Raw genomic sequence first — 5,614 nt, 5'->3', positions numbered from 1 at the left:
GTAATTAAAAAACACCAAAGAAATATTACAGACTGTGTGAGAAAGGTTTATCTATCATACTTTGGATCTAAGCTTGTTGATCAAAATAAATTTTGGGCACTGCGTAAGGTATGTTACGTGTGTGTTGACAATCTGAGAAAGTGCTCCAAAAAGGAGAAGAAAGCCTTTAGATTTGCTGTTCCTATTATATGGAGGAAGCCAAGAAATCATTCTGATGATTGCTACTTTTGCAGTGTTGACATTACTAGTCATACTTGGTAACTAAAAAGCTAACCTAAACTTCCGTCCACCATCCGACCAGTAGGGCATAGTGTAGATTTGCCAGTTCCTGAGCCACTAGAAGAGTTAAATTCTATTCAAACAAACATATACATGTATAGAAAGAGAGAGCAGCAATTTTCTAAGTTTTTTCAACAAGAAGGTGATTTAGTATACTGCTCAGACATTCTTGGTCTGATGAATGAGTTTGGTATAGCATACAAAAAGGAAGACTGGAGGCTGTTTATTGATTCATCCAAAACTACGAGCATTGTTTAAAGGCTGTTTTATTACACAATGGCAACATGTATGCATGTATACCTGTTGGACATTCTGTACATATGAAAGAAAGCTATAAAAACCTAGAAACAATGCTAAATAAAATAGGCTATTCTACTCATGGTTGTATGATATGTGGCGATCTAAAAGAGAAAGAAAATACAAACCAATTCGAGCTGACAAATGAAACCCCTATTAACACATATCATTGTTTTAAGTAGCTTACCATAAATACAAACCATGCTTATGTTATAACAAAGCGTCTCATTAATTTCCCTGTTTACCGTACAGCATAGTATTTACACTATATATAGAGGGTTTATACAAGGGCGATGTACTTGAGGACAATATTATGGAAATGGAAGAGGATGTAGATGAAATGGGAGATAAGATACTGCGTGAAGAGTTTGACAGAGCACTGAAGGACCTGAGTCGAAACAAGGCCCCCGGGGGTAGACAACATTCCATTAGAACTACTGATGGCCTTGGGAGAGCCAGTCATTACAAAACTCTACCATCTAGTGAGCAAGATGTATGAGACAGGCGAAATACCCACAGACTTCAAGAACAATATAATAATTCCAATCCCAAAGAAGCAGGTGTTGACAGATGTGAAAATTACCGAACTATCAGTTTAATAAGTCACAGCTGCAAAATACTAACGCGAATTCTTTACAGACAAATGGAAAAACTGGTAGAAGCGGACCTCGGGGAAGATCAGTTTGGATTCCGTAGAAATGTTGGAACACGTGAGGCAATACTAACCTTACGACTTATCTTAGAAGAAAGATTAAGAAGAGGCAAACCTACGTTTCTAGCATTTGTAGACTTAGAGAAAGCTTTTGACAACGTTAACTGGAATACTCTCTTTTAAATTCTGAAGGTGGCAGGGGTAAAATACAGGGAGCGAAAGGCTATTTACAATTTGTACAGAAACCAGATAGCAGTTATAAGAGTCGAGGGGCATGAAAGGGAAGCAGTGGTTGGGAAAGCAGTGAGACAGGGTTGTAGCCTCTCCCCGATGTTATTCAATCTGTATATTGAGCAAGCAGTAAAGGAAACAAAAGAAAAATTCGGAGTAGGTATTAAAATTCATGGAGAAGAAGTAAAAACTTTGAGGTTTGCCGATGACATTGTAATTCTGTCAGAGACAGCAAAGAACTTGGAAGAGCAGTTGAACGGAATGGACAGTGTCTTGAAAGGAGGATATAAGATGAACATCAACAAAAGCAAAACGAGGATAATGGAATGTAGTCAAATTAAATCGGGTGATGCTGAGGGGATTAGATTAGGAAATGAGACACTTAAAGTAGTAAAGGAGTTTTGCTATTTAGGGAGCAAAATAACTGATGATGGTCGAAGTAGAGAGGATATAAAATGTAGACTGGCAATGGCAAGGAAATCGTTTCTGAAGAAGAGAAATTTGTTAACATCGAGTATAGATTTAAGTGTCAGGAAGTCGTTTCTGAAAGTATTTGTGTGGAGTGTAGCCATGTATGGAAGTGAAACATGGACGATAACCAGTTTGGACAAGAAGAGAATAGAAGCTTTCGAAATGTGGTGCTACAGAAGAATGCTGAAGATAAGGTGGGTAGATCACGTAACTAATGAGAAAGTATTGAATAGGATTGGGGAGAAGAGAAGTTTGTGGCACAACTTGACTAGAAGAATGGACCGGTTGGTAGGACATGTTTTGAGGCATCAAGGGATCACAAATTTAGCATTGGAGGGCAGCGCGGAGGGTAAAAATCGTAGAGGGAGACCAAGAGATCAATACACTAAGCAGATTCAGAAGGATGTAGGTTGCAGTAAGTACTGGGAGATGAAGAAGCTTGCACAGGATAGAGTAGCATGGAGAGCTGCATCAAACCAGTCTCAGGACTGAAGACCACAACAACAACAATAGTAAAAAGCGTATTGATTGAAAACTATGGATGATACAAAAAACTAAGGCTAGACTTGGATTCAGCTCATAAAAATCTATAAAGATCAGTTATCAAAGAAAAAAAGTGTTTCAAAAAAATTTTTTCGTTGGTCTGTGTAATAGATTTCATTGGTTCATTTAAATTAAAGCATTGCCCTCCTGAACAAACACTATACTCGTACACTTAAATCTGTTACAAGTTACATCATAAAAACACACTTTACACATAAACATTTGAACATTAATAACACAAAATTACTACACTTTAATAGAAAAATTTGCTGCCCCCAGTATGGGTATTATCACAGTCCTTCTTGGCTCGTGTGAACCAATAGCATACACTTTTCATTTGACTGCCTCATTATGAGCTCAAAAGCTTTCCATTATACATTTTCTGTAGGAACACTTTGTGCATTCTTCCTTGTAGGCTCCCCCTTTGTTGACAAAAATTTTTGCAGTCTTTTTCGTCAAAAACCAATGGTTTATTACACCCTTAGCTCCATTATTTTAGTTAAAATTCCTCTAAGTGAAACATTTGTTTCAATTTCCAGATATTGCACATCATTCATACAAAAGTATAACAGAACCTGAAACTTGGCAGATATTAATATGGTTTCAATAAAATTTATAGATAATACAGACATTGGATGATAACAACACAAATTTCTGGCTATATACTTTTTTGGGTCAACAATGTTTCTAGTACCTAGTGGTTTTCTAGATTTTCCATAAACGAGAAAACATGCATTAGGGTGTGGTATTCATTGAGTTCCAAAAGGATCATAGTAAATGTACTTCAATTTTGAAATATCTTGATTTTCCTCTCTAGATTTTTCGTGAGATTTAACAAGTACCACTTCACGTATGTTAAATTTCGAAAATTATACATTTTCAGTGTTCCTTTTGGCTCTTGTTTCTGTTTTTGTCTACTTAGTTCTCTCACCATTTCCTTTTTCTTTATGAAATCCATTTCTTTACTGGGTGGGTATTCTAACACTTCTTCTACCAAACTCTCAGTTTTATGGCCTAACATATTTTCTTCAGGTGTGAAACCAGTGGTTTCATGTTGTAATGAGGTCATGATTACTTCAAATTTTGGAATAAATTTGTCAGAAGTTCTATGGTTTTGGTGAGAGTATGCCCTGATCAGCCTTCCTAATTCTCGCATATAGCGTCCTACGGGATTATTATATACATGATAGGATGAAATGTGTGTTACTTGTATTCCTTTTTGCTCCATCCCTTCTAACCATATTTTTGCAATAAATTGCGGACCATTGTCAGGTAGTACTCTCCTTCGTTTTTCTATCTCATTAAAGTACTCCAACGTTTTATGGAAAATTGCTTTAGCTGTGGCTTTCCTGATTGGATAGAGTTTAATAAATTTTGAAAATACATCTAAAATAACTAGAACATGAGTGAAATTTCCAGTGGTTTCAAGAAGGGGCCCATATAAGACCACAGACAGTAAGTTATCTAATGGTTTGAAACTCTGAATATCACCTCTGTTGGTATTGTTCGGAAATTAAGCCCTTTGACAAACAATGCATCACTTTAAACATTCTGTAACCTTTTGCAAAGCGCTACTCCTAGTTTTGGCAACACTTGCTATTTTTGCATTGCACTTTTTCGCTTCACAATGTCAAATGCCAAATGAATGTAATCAGTTAATTCTATCTCAGACTGTGATGGCCAACACACTTGTCGTTCATTATATTTCCCTTTTCTAGTAAACAGTATCCCTTTAAATATTTTGTAAAATTTTGGTAGCTATGGACAACCATTGCTGTCAAATTTGACCTTCACTGATTTCCACACGTCATCTTTGTTTTCGAATCTCCTAACTTTTTTATATATATTGGTTACTCTTTTTCTATCAACTACCTCTTTTAAGTATAAAATTTTAAAAGTTCCATCCTAATTGGTTTCTAAGTTGGTTTGCTCATTGCCTTCAGTTAGCTTTGACAGCGCATCAGCATTTTAGTTTTCTGTTCCTTTCACATACAATATTTCATGATATTATTGCTGTAAATATAAAGCCCGATGAGATAGTCTTTGATTCAACAGTCTGCAGTCCTTCAAAAATGTGAGAGCTTTATGGTTAGTATGTATAATAATTTTGTGCTCCCATAAATAATTACAAGATATCTTCAATCCCCAATGTAGACATAACGCCTCCTTTTCTGAAACAGCGTAATTTCGTTCATAATTTATCAATGTCCTGCTTGCGAAGGCAATGGTTTTGTGAACAATTTCCTCTTCACATTCCACTTTGTGAAAGATTTCTACGCCAGTCCCACAACTGCCGCTATTTGTGCTCATGTGGAATGTCAGTGACAAGTCAGGATGTCTAATATGTTATCTGTAAGTAATTCGCTTTTTAGTTCTTCAGAATTTCTTTCGCATTCAGTAGTCCAAGTGAATGCACTATTCTTTCATAGCACATTATTTAAAGAGTGACTATTAAAAGCTTGCCCTTCTACAAATTTTCTATAAAACCCACATAAACTGAAATAATCTTTTAACTGTTTCCTGTTCTTTAGAGGAGGGCACCTTATGATGGCTTTTAGCTTCTCAGGGTCCTTCTCTATCCCTTCTGTGGTAATAATATGTTCCAAAAATTGGTTTTTCTCATTAGTTCACATTTCTTAAACTTCAGCATCATTCCTCTTTTCTGCAATGCAACAAATTCATTTTACAATAAATTGTAACGTTCCCTCCATTTCTGAGTAGCTATCAACAAATCGTCATCATAAACTGTGAGTTTACAGCTTAGTTCCCTTCCTAACACCGAATCCAAAGCACATATCAACACAAAAACTGATGTACTGGAACCAAATGATACGCCCTTGTAATTATAGCATTTGCTAGCAAAAAGGAAAGCTGTATATTTTCTTGAATCGGTATCCATCACGATTTGCCAGTATGCAGCCCTTATGTCTAAGCTGGATAAATATTTGATATCATAGAACCTTTGCAACATTTCTCCTAATGACTCAGGACGATCTGTTTCCCTCTTCACTATTTAATGTTCTGGCATCAGTTACCACTCTTACCCCACAGTCCTTCTTGCTTACAATAATTAGTGGATTATTGCATCCACTGTTGCTACGCTCTATAACTCCCATGAATACATCTTGTCAATTTTGGCTT

Source organism: Schistocerca nitens, chromosome 4, assembly GCF_023898315.1.
Source record: "Schistocerca nitens isolate TAMUIC-IGC-003100 chromosome 4, iqSchNite1.1, whole genome shotgun sequence".
Classification (NCBI taxonomy): domain Eukaryota; kingdom Metazoa; phylum Arthropoda; class Insecta; order Orthoptera; family Acrididae; genus Schistocerca; species Schistocerca nitens.
The sequence above is the reverse complement of the archived record's forward strand: the minus strand, read 5'-3'. Positions refer to the sequence as shown.